This window comes from Salmo salar, chromosome 25 (assembly GCF_965601325.2).
Source record: "Salmo salar chromosome 25, fSalSal1, whole genome shotgun sequence".
Taxonomy (NCBI): domain Eukaryota; kingdom Metazoa; phylum Chordata; class Actinopteri; order Salmoniformes; family Salmonidae; genus Salmo; species Salmo salar.
In genome coordinates this window covers 16,545,378-16,562,226 of record NC_138315.1, presented here as the reverse complement: position 1 = coordinate 16,562,226, position 16,849 = coordinate 16,545,378, and the positions used below count along the sequence as shown (strand labels likewise).

General features: G+C 42.1%; 1 protein-coding gene across 3 annotated transcripts in view; it reads right to left on the bottom strand.

Annotated features, from left to right (window-relative positions):
* Positions 1-14,464, bottom strand: part of osbpl6 (oxysterol binding protein-like 6) — a 59,094-nt gene extending 44,630 nt beyond the window's left edge. For all 3 annotated transcript variants that reach the window (XM_014173319.3, XM_045707794.2, XM_045707791.2), the window contains exon 1: positions 14,208-14,464. The gene's annotated coding sequence lies outside the window, so the exon portion shown is untranslated. The remainder of the gene's footprint in view (positions 1-14,207) is intronic.
* Between the last annotated feature and the right edge of the window lie 2,385 nt (positions 14,465-16,849).

Sequence of the window (16,849 nt, the reverse complement as noted above, 5' to 3'; positions counted from 1 at the left end):
TATGGGTGCTCCTGGGAATCAAACCCACTACCCTGTCATTACAAGCAGCATGCTCTACCAACTGAGCTGCAAAGGACGACACGTTTCATGTAGAATAGTAGAATAGACAAGGTGTAATTTCGACATTTGGTTGTGCATCAGCAGTTTCTCTTGTTATGCCAGTCACTCAATTAGTCCTGTCAGCTAACCGGCGTTGGTCTGGACTCGAACTTGATTTGCTCCAGTTTTGGCATTAAATCGTTCTGGTTTTAGTTGGTCTCGAACACACTGGTGATGACGTTGAACCAATGTGGAAAACTGATTGGATTTGAAAGAAAGTCATCAATGTAAGGGAATTTCATCTATATTTTTTCAACTACATCCAATGACATAGCGCATTTGTTTTGTTGAGTTCACATTGACATCACATCAGTTGACAACTAAACCAAATGTAAATCAAAACTAAATGTTGAATTGACGTCGGAGCGGGTTGTGTGTTTGATCATGAACATAAAATATACTATAGATTCATGTGTATATGTTATCAAAGTGTGTGTATAGGTTCGCATATTCAAACACTATGGAAAGAGTACTTATGGTACCCAACTTTTTTCTTAATAAACTGTGTGCTTTTCATGACATTTTTTGAATTTTTATGAATAAAATAAATAAATAAAATAGTAGGCCAATTCCACAGCCCAGTAGATACAACTAATCATTTTGGTTGTGAAGTGCATTAGCAAAACGCTTTGTCCTTCCTTTAGAACAAAATGCAATTTACCACTTGGCTGTCTATTATATCACCCTGTCACAGGCCCTCCCAGTCAACACCACCTGATAGTATTGCCTGCTACAGTTGTTCGAGAGATGTCCAGATTCCAGCCAAACATGCAGCATAGAGTAGACCAGCAAGGGGGCCCTCATCAACATCATGCAGACATGCCCTCGCAGTGAGCATCCTTTTGAATGGAACAGTCAGCCACTTGTTGGCAAGTATTCGGCCAGACCCCTACAAATGCAGAAGGTAATCCAATTCACTATTTTGATACATGTGATAAACCAATTGTGAAACATAAGACATTATTTGTTGCTCATTTTCTACTTCTAAAATGCATATAATGTCCAGGGCATAACCTAGCCTGATGGAACCAGCCTGGTTGCTGTGTTCACCATTCTATTTCACTTCACATTTTATGATATCTGAAGTGAAATAGAAAGTTGAACGCAGCGGTCAGGTTGGTTCCACCCCGCTAATCATAACTACCATTGACAATGTAATCAGTGCGTGTGTTTGTGTGTGTGCCCGACCAGTATCTTTGACGAGGGGCCAGGAGCTGATATACACTGCTATGCGGGGGCGCTGGCAACGGCCTCCCCCACAGCCTGTTCATGCTCACCAACGGTTGTCGATTGGGAGAACAGAATTAAGTGGGTTTAGTCTGACCTGTTCAAACTTCAAAATAGTATATGTTTGTGTGTCAGATATCACCTATCCTAACTGGCAAATTTTTAATAGAACAGTGACTGTGTATGTGTTCACAGAAACATGAATGGTGACTTGCAAGATGATGTGATGAAGTCCAGACTGACAGATGGGCTTGATACTGATGTCTCCAAATGGAGAGAGACATTGCACAACATTTTTACTAGACAACTTTTACTTGTATTGTCTTTTTCTATTATTGAATTGAATAGTACACTATCAGTCAAAATGGGGAGGTTATTGAACTCAACCTGCAGTAGGGTTTGTTTGTCGTGATTGAGTGGGGGGGGGGGGGGGGGACCGCTACAGGCAAGGTTCTGACAGATGGGTGTGTCTTGGGTGGTGGCAAGGACACTCCCAAATCAAACCACACCCCCAAGCCAACTCACTTTTGGCTTTTGTCATGGCCGCCAGCATTTCTTGAGGAGCAAGACAAAACACGAGGCCAAATCAGCAGGTGCAGTTCCCCCTATAAGAGGTTAAGACTTTTTCTGGTAAATGTTTTCTAAGACCCCTTTTCCATCCAGAAATCAAAGCCTTTACTTATGCCAAATGTTTAAGATGGAAAATGGTAGAAAAATGTATCTATGCCTTCATTTCCCAAAAATATAGACTCTTAGCTTTAATTTGACACCCAATTTGATGTGCTCCTATGTTGGTGCTCATGGGAAGTTTTACATGGAAATGCCCACCTACACACACAGAATGGGGTCCTGCCGGTTCTGTTCATTACAATAATCTGTTCATCTACAGTCTTTGTTACGGCACCTAGGGAAATGTGTGAACAATGCCATCTGATCTGGGTTCAAGAACACAGAACAGTCTGTGCTTTTCTCTACTAGTACACTGTAGGCCTATAGAAGGTAAACAAGAGTCAGACTGACAGAGGGAGGCAAAACAGAGAGACTACCGTCCCATCCAAACATAGACACCTGCCTTCTTTTGTAGATCAAAGGCTAGTAGGAAATCCTTCTTTCCTCTCAACTGCTCACTTCAAAGAGTGTTCATCATATTATCTGTGGTGCAGCAAGTTAGGACCTTGACCGGGCTTCAATCTGTCCCCAACACAAGGCCACAGTATCTCACCCAACTATATACACGTATAGAACAACTATTATTGAGTCCCTAACCTTTTTGGACCCTTTGAAAGTACTGCAGTGCTGTTCTGGGAGTGAATAATAATAAGAGGTTAAAAACATTTTCCTAACACTGTCAGCTGTCGCTGGCCATCAGAGTTGGGATTTGCAGAGGAAATGAGTAAGCAAGCTATGAACAACATTTGCACAATCGTAGTACTGCAGAAATGTCAGATGGAATTGAAAATCACTCGATACACTTATTGCACTACATTAAATGTTCATCTCTTCACTAAAACAAGGAGAAACATATCACATGATCTTTTATTAGCCATGTGACTGTCTAAGGTATCATTTTGTATTTGTATTTATTATGGATCCCCATTAGATGCTGCCAAGGCAGCAGCTACTCTTCATGAGGACCAGCAAAATGAAGGCAGTTATACAATTTTAAAAAACATTACAATGCATTCAACATGTCAATACCTCTCACAAATACAAGTAGTGATGAAGTCAATCTCTCCTCCACTTTGAGACAGGATAGATTGACATGCATATTACCAATGTTAGCTCTTTGTGTACATCCAAGGGCCAGCCGTGCTGCCCTGTTCTAAGCCAATTGACATTTTCCTAAGCCACTCTTTGTGGCACCTGACCACACAAATGAATAGTAGTGCAGGTCTGACAGAACTAGGGCCTGTAGGACCTGCCTTGTTGATAGTGTTGTTAAGAATGCTGAGCAACACTTTATTATGGACAGACTTCTCCCCATCTTAGCTACTGTTGTATCAATTTGTTTTGACCATGACAGTTTACAATCCAGGTTACTCCAAGCAGTTTAGTCACCTCAACTTGCTCAATTTCCACATTATTTATAACAAGGTTTTGTTGAGGTTTAGGGTTTAGTGAATGATTTGTCCCATATACAATGCATTAATTTTTGAAATATTTAGGACTAACTTATTCCTTGCCAATCATTCTGAAACTAAATGTAGCTCTTGGTTAAGTGTTGCAGTCATTTCAGTCGCTGTAGTAGCTGACGTGTTATAGTGTTGAGTCATCCGCATACATAGACACACTGGCTTTACTCAAGGCCATTGGCATGTCATTAGTAAAGATTGAAAAATGTAAGGGGCATAGATAGCTGCCCTGGGGAATTCCTGATTATGTCAGAGAGGATCCCATTAAAGAAAACCCTCTGTGTTATGTTAGACAGGTAACACTTTATCCACAATATAGCAGGGGGTGTAAAACCATAACACATAAGATTTTCCAGCAGCAGACTATGATAGATAATGTCAAAAGCCGCACTGAAGTCTAACAAAACAGCCCCTACAATCTTTTTAGCATCAATTTCTCTCAGCCAATCAGTAATTTGTGTAAGTGCTGCGCTTGTTGATTTTGCCTTATGGATGGAGCTTCATATAAACATACAGGCTTCGTGGAGAACACTAAGCAGATAACAATCATGCTTCCTTATGATTCTTCCCAAATAGGCAACTGTACTGTCAAATGTTCACTGTTGTATAACTATAACCCACCCCCCCCCCCCCCCCCCACCACCTTCATGACAAGTCAAGAAAACTGGGCTTTCCTCCCACCTACATCTCCTCCGAGCCTTCTCAGCCCAATCACCCACATGAAACCACAACTGAGTCCCGTCCCATCCCATCTAACCATGATTTCACCCTCCAGCTATACTGAATAATGTCAGATGGGCTACAGTGCTTCCAGAATCTGGTTCTGATCCAAATCATCCACTTGGAGACTTGTCAATAACGGCCTCTGTGATTGGCTATGGCAGGGAATCTAGGAAAATCCAGGATACTGTAGATTGTTTTCTATTAGAGAGGATGGCTACTATAAATACAACAGTGTGATGTTTCAGACTGCTATACTCCAAAGGATAGAATTCGTTGTACAATTAAAATAATCTAATTAGAGCCATCTGTGCAGACATCCGTTTCTTGACTGATCAAGGTTCATTAAATTGAACTCGGGAGACAGTCCAACCAGCCTGCAAATTGTAAAGTAGGAACTGAGTAAACAACACTAATTATTAGACACATGACTGATCGAAGGACTTACGCAATATTGGTCACATCTTGTTATTTGTGTTAAATTCAGTGGAATACTAAATCATAGTCCTAGCCAGGCATTTATCGTTACCAAAGGATGGTAGAATTCCTGGCTGGACAGCTTGTTCGCTTAATTTGCAACTAATGAAACGTACAAATTGGTTACCAATGAAAGACTGCAAAACATGTCATTATAAAAGTCCATCCACTACAGAGCTGTATCAGAATATGCTGAGATGTGTAGATGAGGGATGTCAATGGCTCATACAAGCCCACAGGGCAAAATGTGGCTAAAATTAGCAGAGCAGTGAAGTAAAATCAATGTTTAGTAAGTAGTTAACAACACATTCATGTGTCGAGTCATTTGTTTCCCTCTTTCGGGCATCAGAACCACCACTGAGCATTTTCCAAAAGGCCTCTATGGCAGGAATGTTAGCCAGCCAACCATGAAATTCTCCACAGTAGTAAACTGCCATAGAGAGAGAAGGAAAAGGCATACATACCAGAGACCTCGTTGAGGTTTAGCCAAAAGGCTGTTGACCATCCAGTATGACAGGCCTGGTCAGGAGTAGAAGCCTTAGTTAAGTCCTTGAGTTAAATGTCTCTCCTTGGCAAAGGAAATGTGACAACAGCAGATCCACTGGCCTAGGCCAAGTGCCTAGCTAAGTATCCACAACACTAAGATAGTAGTAGGACAGTAGTGGCTCCTGCTGTCTCTGGCACAGTTGAAATCCTTGGATTAAACTTTACTTTTCCCGCCTGCCCCCATTAGATTTGGGAGGGGTTGAGGAGGAGGAAGAGGAGGAAGCTCACTTAGAATAGCCAAGTGCCCCTGAGTGCTTCCAGCATGTTAAGCAGCTTACAGCCATAGCCCAATGAAGCAGGGATTTTCTATTGATACGTGAGGACAAGTCTGTTGTCTTGTCTATTTTGGATACGTCGTTGTTGTTGAGTGGTCCAACTGTAGATACAAAAAGCACCACTAGCTCAATAGCCTACACATGTTCTGGAAAAGGAATGACAAGCACAACAACTTCATGCAGCAGCACAAATCACAGCCCTACAGTGGAGCCATATATTTCACACCATTTAAAATCACACACAAGTAACAAATCCGATTTACATATGACTTTACCTATGTGGGGGAAGGGGGTACTATTGTTTTCCTTGTTTCGATGAGAGGTATATCAGGCACATGTACAGTTGTGGCCAAAAGTTTTGAGAATGACACAAATTTTCATTTTCACAAAGTCTGCTGCCTCAGTGTCTTTAGATATTTTTGTCAGATGTTACTATGGAATACTGAAGTATAATTACAAGCATTTCATAAGTGTCAAAGGCTTTTATTGACAATTACATGAAGTTGATGCAAAGAGTCTATATTTGCAGTGTTGACCCTTCTTTTTCAAGACCTCTGCAATCCGCCCTGGCATGCTGTCAATTAACATCTGGGCCACATCCTGACTGATGGCAGACCATTCTTGCATAATTAATGCTTGGAGTTTGTGGGTTTTTGTTTGTCCACCCACCTCTTGAGGATTGACCACAAGTTCTCAATGGGATTAAGGTCTGGGGAGTTTCCTGGCCATGGACCCAAAATATCGATGTTTTGTTCCCCGAGCCACTTAGTTATCACTTTTGCCTTATGGCAAGGTGCTCCATCATGCTGGATATAAAGGAAAGTCTCTCGGAGGATGTGTTGGTACCATTCTTTATTCATGGCTGTGTTCTTAGGCAAAATTGTGAGTGAGCCCACTCCCTTGGCTGAGAAGCAACCCCACACATGAATGGTCTCAGGATGCTTTACTGTTGGCATGACACAGGACTGATGGTAGCGCTCACCTTGTCTTCTCCGGACAAGCTTTTTTCCGGATTCCCCAAACAATCGGAAAGGGGATTCATCAGAGAAAATGACTTTACCCCACTCCTCAGCAGTCCAATCCCTGTACCTTTTGCAGAATATCAGTCTGTTCCTGATGTTTTTCCTAGAGAGAAGTGGCTTCTTTGCTGCCCTTCTTGACACCAGGCCATCCTCCAAAAGTCTTCGCCTCACTGTGCGTGCAGATGCACTCACACCTGCCTGCAGCCATTCCTGAGCAAGCTCTGTACTGGTGGTGCCCCGATCCCGCAGCTGAATCAACTTTAGGAGATGGTCCTAGCGCTTGCTGGAATTTCTTGGGTGCCCTGAAGCCTTCTCACAACAATTGAACCGCTCTCCTTGAAGTTCTTGATGATCTGATAAATGGTTGATTTAGGTGCAATCTTACTGGCAGCAATATCCTTGCCTGTGAAGCCCTTTTTGTGCAAAGCAATGATGACGGCACGTGTTTCCTTGCAGGTAACCATGGTTGACAGAGGAAGAACAATGATTCCAAGCACCACCCTCATTTTGAAGCTTCCAGTCTGTTATTCGAACTCAATCAGCATGACAGAGGGATCTCCAGCCTTGTCCTCGTCAACACTCACACCTGTGTTAACCTGTTAGGGCTAGGGGGCAGTATTGACACGGCCGGATAAAAAACGTACCCGATTTAATCTGGTTACTACTCCTGCCCAGTAACTAGAATATGCATTTAATTATTGGCTTTGGATAGAAAACACCCTAAAGTTTCTAAAACTGTTTGAATGGTGTCTGTGAGTATAACAGAACTCATATGGCAGGCCAAAACCTGAGAAGATTCCATGCAGGAAGTGGCCTGTCTGACAAGTTGTGTTTCATCTTGGCTCTTTTTATTGAAGACTGAGGATCTTTGCTATAACGTGACACTTCCTACGGCTCCCATAGGCTCTCAGAGCCCGGGAAAAAGCTGAACGATATCGAGGCAGCCTCTGGCTGAAACACATTATCGCTTTTGGCAAGTGGCCGATCAGAGTACTATGGGCTTAGGCGCGTGCCCGAGTCGACCCCATGCTTTATTTTCTTTCGTCTGTTTACCTAAACGCAGATTCCCGGTCGGAATATTATCGCTTTTTTATGAGAAAAATGGCATAAAAATTGATTTTAAACAGCGGTTGACATGCTTCGAAGTACGGTAATGGAATATGCTCGTCACCCTTATTTACCCTTTCGGATAGTGTCTTGAACGCACGAACAAAACGCCGCTATTTGGATAAAACGATGGATTATTTGGGACCAAACCAACATTTGTTATTGAAGTAGAAGTCCTGGGAGTGCATTCTGACGAAGACAGCAAAGGTAATAACATTTTTCTTATAGTAAATCTGACTTTGGTGAGTGCTAAACTTGGTGGGTGTCTAAATAGCTAGCCCTGTGATGCCGGGCTATCTACTGAGAATATTGCAAAATGTGCTTTCACCGAAAAGCTATTTTAAAATCGGACATATTGAGTGCATAGAGGAGTTCTGCATCTATAATTCTTAAGATAATTGTTATGCTTTTTGTGAACGTTTATCGTGAGTAATTTAGTAAATTCACCGGCAGTGTTCGGTGGGAATGCTAGTCACATGCTAGTCACATGCTAATGTAAAAAGCTGGTTTTTGATATAAATATGAACTTGATTGAACAAAACATGCATGTATTGTATAACATAATGTCCTAGGGTTGTCATCTGATGAAGATCATCAAAGGTTAGTGCTACATTTAGCTGTGGTTTGGGTTTATGTGACATTATATGCTAGCTTGAAAAATGGGTGTCTGATTATTTCTGGCTGGGTACTCTGCTGACATAATCTAATGTTTTGCTTTCGTTGTAAAGCCTTTTTGAAATCGGACAGTGTGGTTAGATTAACGAGAGTCTTGTCTTTAAAATGGTGTAAAATAGTCATATGTTTGAGAAATTGAAGTAATAGCATTTCTAAGGTATTTCAATAACGCGCCACAGGATTCCACTGGCTGTTACGTAGGTGGGACGATTTGGTGCCACCTACCCTAGAGAGGTTAACGAGAGAATCACTGACATGTCAGCTGGTCCTTTTGTGGCAGGGCTGAAATGCAGTGGAAATGTTTTCGGGGGATTCAGTTCATTTGTATGGCAAAGAGGGACTTTGCAATTAATTGCAATTCATCTGATCACTCTTCATAACATTCTGGAGTATATGCAAATTGCCATCATACAAACTGAGGCAGCAGACTTCGTGAAAATTAATATTTGTGTAATTCTCAAAACTTTTGGCCACGACTGTACAGTACCACCTAGTTAGTCACCATTATCACACTGGTATTGACGGGACTGTCTGCTGCCCTGAGGATGCCGCTGATCACCCTTTCTGTTGCATAATTAAGCAGGCCCGACAACCGACTCATGCAGATCATATTACAGGAAGAGAACACAGGAGCTTTGTTCCCATTGGAGCACAACTATTGTCTGAGATTATTAACTGGTAATAATGAATATTGATTGGATGAGTGGGAGGGGTGAGCAGAAGGGGTAGATGAACTGAACTACTGACACTAGGAGGTTAATACAGTTGCGAGTGCATTTCGTATGGTGTCACCTTTTAATGTGATGATTAAAGTGTTGCAACTGCTTCAAGTTTAATTAGCACATAGTAACACCACATATAGAACAATGAGACAGATATTTCACTGGATGTATACATGTGAAGCGTCCCCTTGGTGTTTCCACTCACTGCCAAATATGTGACCGACCGCTTTGATTCGGTCTTATGTAGCAAAATTTGAAACTCTGTTTTTTACATTGGATAAAAGCAGACACATAGCTACAAAATGGTATATCATACAATGCATTTGAGGAACAATGGGAAAGTAATTCAGCTATTGAAAAACTTGTAATCTCACTTTTGAGAAAATGGTCTTTGAATGTTTTGGTACCTACTGGAGAGCTCTTCTTTGTCTACACCCATTCAGCATTGTTCACACCCTCTTAAAATTTAGCTCCCACAAAAACTCTGACCGACCGCTTTGATTCGGTCTTATGTAGCAAAATTTGAAACTCTGTTTTTTACATTGGATAAAAGCAGACACATAGCTACAAAATGGTATATCATACAATGCATTTGAGGAACAATGGGAAAGTAATTCAGCTATTGAAAAACTTGTAATCTCACTTTTGAGAAAATGGTCTTTGAATGTTTTGGTACCTACTGGAGAGCTCTTCTTTGTCTACACCAATTCAGCATCGTTCACACCCTCTTAAAATTTAGCCCCCACCAAAACTCTGACCATTTTACTCGCCCTAGCAGAGCTGGTTAGGTGGTTTTCATGTTATCCAGAGCGTTGGTGACTGGAACTGTGCTGCTGGCAACAATTTAACTACGCTTTTTTGTCGACGTTTACTGACACCGGCCATATATTCAACGGGTGTTGAGCGTTCGTAAATTCATCAGTTATTCTGCGCTCTGGCACACTCAGACGAGAGTGCTCTGAAATCGGAGTAGATGACCAGACTGAATTTACGAACGCACCCGAAATGGTTACTTGCATAGTGGAGTCTTTTGTTAAGACATGCTAGCTAGCTAAACAATGAACTATAATCCCAACTCATGACGTTACTACCCTGCATGAATCTGCAGGTAGCTAACCAACCAGGTTCAATGTTAGCTAGCCAAGCAAATGGCTCTGATATATGAATAATAAGATCATACACGCAGTGGCAACCTGTCACTCAGGGCAGAGCCCCACCTGTTTTGAGCCCCACATTTAAAAAAAAAAATAATAATATTTATTCTCTCAAAACAACGGTTAACTCTGAACTGTGAAAACTAGACTTCAGTGAGTTCAAGACAACTGGGAAGTCGGGAATTGTCACGGCCGTTGTAGCGAGTAGACCAAAATGCAGCGGGTACGTGAATGCTCATATTTACTTTATTGAGAACACGACACAAAACAAGAAAACAAAAAAACTAACAACAGCTAAACAGTTCTGCAGGCTAACCATAGCAGTGCAAAAACAACTTCCCACAAATGACAGGTGAAAACAGGGCTACCTAAGTATGACTCCCAATCAGCAACAACGATGTACAGCTGTTCCTGATTGAGAGCCATACCAGGCCAACACAAAGAAATACACAACATAGACAGAGCATAGAAATACAAAACATAGAACATAACCAAAAACCCCGGAATACTCTCAACAAACACCCCTCTACATAAACACATATCCCAACAAACCCCGAACCACATAAAACAAACACCCCCCTACCACGTCCTGACCAAACTACAATAACAAATAACCCCTTTACTGGTCAGGACGTGACAGGAATAAACAAGCTAGGACAAGTGAATCATGGTGATGTCATTGATTTTCAGGTTGTAGCTCTAGAAGGAGGCCAGATTTACAATTCCGAGCTGGATGACCGTTCAAAAGGTATTTTCCCCAGTTTGAGTGTTTGTTGCAGCTCGTTCCAGTCGCTAGCTGCAGCGAACTGAAAAGACGAGCGACCCAGGGATGTGTGTGCTTTGGGGACCTTTAACAGAATGTGACTGGCAGAACGGGTGTTGTATGTGGAGGATGAGGGCTGCAGTAGGTATCTCAGATAGGGGGGAGTGAGACCTAAGAGGGTTTTATAAATAAGCAACAACCAGTGGGTCTTGCGACGGGTATACAGAGATTACCAGTTTACAGAAGAGTATAGAGTGCAGTGATGTGTCCTATAAGGAGCATTGGTGGCAAATCTGATTGCCGAATGGTAAAGAACATCTAGCCGCTCGAGAGCACCCTTACCCGCCGATCTATAAATGATGTCCCCGTAATCTAGCATGGGTAGGATGGTCATCTGAATCAGGGTTAGTTTGGCAGCTGGGGTGAAAGAGGAGTGATTATGATAGAGGAAACCAAGTCTAGATTTAACTTTAGCCTGCAGCTTTGATATGTGCTGAGAGAGGGACAGTGTACCATCTAGCCATACTCCCAAGTACTTGTATGAGGTGACTACCTCAAACTCTAAACCCTCAGAGGTAGTAATCACACCTGTGGGGAGAGGGGCATTCTCCTTAACAAACCACATGACCTTTGTTTTGGAGGTGTTCAGAACAAGGTTAAGGGCTGAGAAAGCTTGTTGGACACTAAGAAAGCTTTGTTGTAGAGCGTTTAACACAAAATCCAGGGAGGTGCCAGTTGAGTATAAGGCCGTATCATCTGCATATAAATGGATGATAGAGCTTCCTACCTGAGCTATGTTGTTGGTGTAAATTGAGAAGAGCGTGGGGCCTAGGATCGAGCCTTGGGGTATACCCTTGGTGACAGTCAGTGGCTGAGACAGCAGATGTTCTGACTTTATACACTCAATCTTTGAGAGAGGTAGTTAGCAAACCAGGCCAAAGACCCCTCAGAGACACAAATACTCCTTAGCCGGCCCACAAGAATGGAATGGTCTACCATATCAAAAGATTATGCCAAGTCAATAAAAATAGCAGCACAACATTGCTTAGAATCAAGGGCAATGGTGACATCATGGAGGACCTTTAAGGTTGCAGTGACACATCCATAACCTGAGCGGAAACCAGATTGCATACCAGAGAGAATACTAGATATCAAGAAAGCCAGTCAGTTGATTATTGACAAGTTTTTCCAACACTTTTGATAAACAGGGCAAAATAGAAATAGGCCTATAACAGTTTGGATCAGCTTGATCTCCCCCTTTAAATAAAGGACTAACCGTGGCTGCCTTCCAAGCAATGGGAACCTCCCCAGAGAGGAGAAACAGGTTAAAAAGGTCAGAGATAGGCTTGGCGATTATACTGTAGGGGCAGCAACCTTAAAGAAAACAGGGTCTAAACCATCCAGATGTTTTTTTTGGGGTCAAGTTTAAGGAGCTCCTTTAGCACCTCGGACTCAGTGACCGCCTGCAGGGAGAAACTTAAATTAAAAATATACAACATTAAATACGTGCAAACGGCTCTTCTGTGAAGTAGTGACCCGCGACATACGCCTAGTTTCCTGAAACGGGTCACATATGGTAGTGAGAAGATGGGACGAGATGGGTTTTGGCAGATTTTCTCATCGATTAAACATTTGATCTCAATACAGTTCTGTTCCCAAAACCAAAATATGTTATGAACAGAGTGGACTAAGGTTTGTAGACTTTACCCTTCGCAAAAGTTTTTAAAAAATCACGTTGTTTACAGTAAGTGCAAAGGCCAATTGAGTTATTGCACACGTGCAATTCAGAGTAGGCGTTGCCTTACGGAAATATGCAGATTATGCTAGAACGTGCCAATAGAATCTTGCTAGCTAGTGCTTGGCTCTGCCCCCCTTTTTGCTTATTCTGCCCACTATGGCTTATTTGTTCCCACAGGGCCCAATGTGGCTAATATCAGCAGAGCAGTGCAGTAACGTCAATGTTTAGTAAGTGATTAACAACACATTAATGTGTTAAATCATTTGTTTCCCTCTTTCGGCCTCAGAACCACCACTAAGCATTTTCCAGAAGGAATCTCATTAAACCTGATGTTAATGATTGGGTCCTTCAGGTCCACAGGCTCTTCAGCTAACTACTGTTACTGACTAATTAAAGCACAGCTCATGGGTTCCAGTTGTGAGTCACAATTTTCAATAAAACGAGTCATCAGAAAGATGAAAAGGTTTAATGGTGAAACTAGTCTCAATGTGGCTTTAATAAGAGTGCTGGTTTAGGATCAGTTGTGCCTTCTAAATCACACAAATAAGAAGATCAGCACTACTACACCGAGCCACTTTCTGAATATGGGACCTGGTTCTGCCTGGGGATACGGTGTGAACTCTATGAACTGATGTGAAACGATAGCTTGAGGAGGTCTCCTCTCCTCAGTCCTAAATCAATTACTAGTGCTATAAAAGCAGAATCTGTCCAGGCCACGGATGGGAATGTCATGCAGTAGCAGGCAGATAATTACAACATTCCCCTTGTAAATCCCTCCATCAAGGCTTTGTCCTTTTGGATATTTTTAAACCTCACTGCAATGTCACTTTCTGACCTTCATTTCAGCAAATTCCCTGATGGGATGGATGCTCATCCAGAATATCATTGTAGGCTACTGGCAGAGGAGTTGTTAAAGAGCCAGAGGAGTTGTTAAAGGTCTTGATACAAGGTGCATGATAATCATACGTTAAAGATGATTCCTGATTGTCTGTGCCTGACTTGGGCAGGAGCACACAGGAGCTGAGTACCACCACCTAAAATGTTCTACTGCTTCAACTCTTGCACCTCTTATAGAATGTTAGTTCAAAAGTATTGTGGCGCTCCTGTACCGAAGTACCGGCTGCCACAATGAGTACGGGCTGCTTTTCAGTCCAAGTCAAGCACTGCAGATAGTGACAGCGTGATGATGATGCAACTTGTATGTACGTCACTCACCAATCAATTTTCGCATCATTAAATGATAAACTGACACTGTACCACTAAATATGACTTAAAATATGAATTAATTGTAGGCCCCTTTGCAGACAGTTATGTTTCAAGTCAGAAGTCGGCCATTCAAATGCAGCAAAAGTAGACTGTCATCCATTTCTCAGGTAGTCAATGGTTAGATGGGGTATAAACACAAGTAGCCTTCCCCAGTGTCTGAGGATGCCGAGTTATCACTTGAATGGATAGCATTTTCTAGATTTTTTTTTACTTCAATTTCAAAGCGCAGAGAAACAATTTACATAAAATAGTTAGATCAAGTATGGAAAACATTGCTAGCTTACCGATGTTTCGTTGTATTGACCATGTCTGCAATTTTTTGCGCAGGAAACAAATGATACGACTATGCAACAGAAAACCCCGCGTTCCTATTGAGACAGATGATGTTAGCCTAGGATGCTCCGCGTTGAAACCCCTTGCTAATACAGTAGATCAGATAGAGGTTTAGAACATAAGCAATGGAAAGTCAAAAAAGTGCTGTGCATGCCCGTTCTCTTCTTGAATGCAGTCACTCAGACGGATGCTCAACGCTCCTCCCTGCAGCAAGAATGAGTTTTGGAGGGAAGAAATGACCGTACTGGATCCAAGCGCAAGATGGGCCAATTGTGTTTCGCAAAACCAGGCACTGGATTATTTTATGTCAGCGCAGTGAACAAGTTCCCTGATAGACTGACGTCCCGAGACAGACCGCTACAGAGGAATTATAATTATAACAAGATTCGGGGTTAGAAGGATTGTACTAAGCATAATTTAGAAATTCAAGAATCAGTGGTAAGCATTCTTGAACCGCAGGGAATCTTACTGATTGTGCCGATAAAAAGACTAAAAGAACATACTAAAACACAGACACACACTGTTCTATGCAACATACTTTTTGTATATATATTTTAGTGTGATGGCTTACAACACCCGGACAAATGATGTTCGTTTTTATAGGTCCCTGTGTGTGATGGTACTATAAGGTAAAGCTGGCACGTGTAGAAGTGTGTTCGCTCCATAACTGCAAATTGGTGGCAGTGTGGGATAACCAACCTGTGGTCTCTTACCTGTTAGAAGTGTTCCCATGTCACATTGTGGTTTGTGTCTGGGGTCTTTTGCGAGGTGGAATAGTTCTGGATCTTCATGTGTGCATACTACGGCCTCATCCAAAAGGTCTGGATCTGTATGTGTGCATACCACGGCCTCATCCAAAAGGTCTGGATCTGTATGTGTGCATACCACGGCCTCATCCAAAAGGTCTGGATCTGTATGTGTGCATACTACGGCCTCATCCAAAAGGTCTGGATCTCTATGTGTGCATACTACGGCCTCATCCAAAAGGTCTGGATCTCTATGTGTGCATACTACGGCCTCATCCAAAAGGTCTGGATCTGTATGTGTGCATACACAGCCTCAGCCAAAAGGTCTGGATCTCTATGTGTGCATACTACGGCCTCATCCAAAAGGTCTGGATCTGTATGTGTGCATACTACGGCCTCATCCAAAAGGTCTGGATCTGTATGTGTGCATACTACGGCCTAAGCCAAAAGGTCTGGATCTTCATGACTCAGGTGGTACTGTTTACAACACTGTGGTTTCTGGTTTGAGCCCAACTCTCTGCATTCCCCCTTAATTATTACTAATAAAGATTGAAATCAGGGTAGAAACTTTGTTATATTTATCAGTGGGGGATAAATCTGATCTCCCAGTTGGTAAAAGTTTAAACCAGCCATTCGTCCAGGATGAATTTGAGTCATCTCATGCCCCCTCTCTTGGAGTATCAAGCAATGCAACAGTCTCTCCCAAGAGTTAGACTGCCATCTAGTGGTTGTAATTTAACCAAAGCCCTCAACTCAGAGACAATTTGGTGTAATTTTAGTGACAAGCAAGTTAGATATTGTTGAGTAAATGAGTTGTGTATATTTACTACCAGTGCTGTACCAGTAGCAATGATCATATTTTGTATCTGTCATTGGAGGTGTCACACTGTCTGCAGTCTCAACATTCTTAGCCACTCCCCATAGCTCACATTACACCAGGTGCATTTCATTGAAGGCTGAACACACCCACAGCTGAAAATGTTGGTACTTTGCCAATATTCAACGCTTTCTCGATTACAGTACGTGACACTGTAGTATTGGATATTAGCACCATGAGTGAGACTCAATAGATAGTTGTTATCAGTGTGCTAACTCAGCTCTATATATTTGACTCTGGCATGGTACATACAGAGCTTTCACACCTCACCATCACAGTTCACTTGAAGTCAAACTCAAAGGATATCCATTTTATATCTCTAGTCTGACCCTTGCTTTACTTATCCTATTTTATATCCCACCTAACCCTCACTGGCCCTTAATTTATTCTTTGCTTCCTTCTTCAACCTGGCACATGCCTTTGTTCCAACCATAACTCTTGCCAAATGTCAGACTACCCCACCCTAAACATAGCTATGACTACACTACGGAGTCCTTCAAAATCTCTCCATGCGTTTAAAGGCTGCGTTGAAACAATGACTTACCAATGACCCAAGACCAGTTCAGTTAATCCCTACCGTTGTGACAATAAGTTGTCATAATGCTGCATCAAATGTGCATTATCCTAGGGGCGTTGGCAGACACAATGCAAGTAACTTAATTTATGTCCCAGTGTGTCTATGTATGCGGATGACTCAACACTATAACACGTCAGCTACTACAGCAACTGGAATGACTGCAACACTTAACAAAGAGCTGCAGTTAGTTTCAGAATGGGTAGCAAGGAATAAGTTAGTCCTAAATATTTCCAAAACTAAAAGCATTGTATTTGGGACAAATTTTTAGTTTTACGAGGGTATGTTTGGCGGCGTGAGTGAAGGAGACTTTGTTGCGAAATAGGAAGCCGATTCTAGATTTAATTTTGGATTGGAGATGTTTAATATGAGTCTGGAAGGAGAGTTTACAGTCTA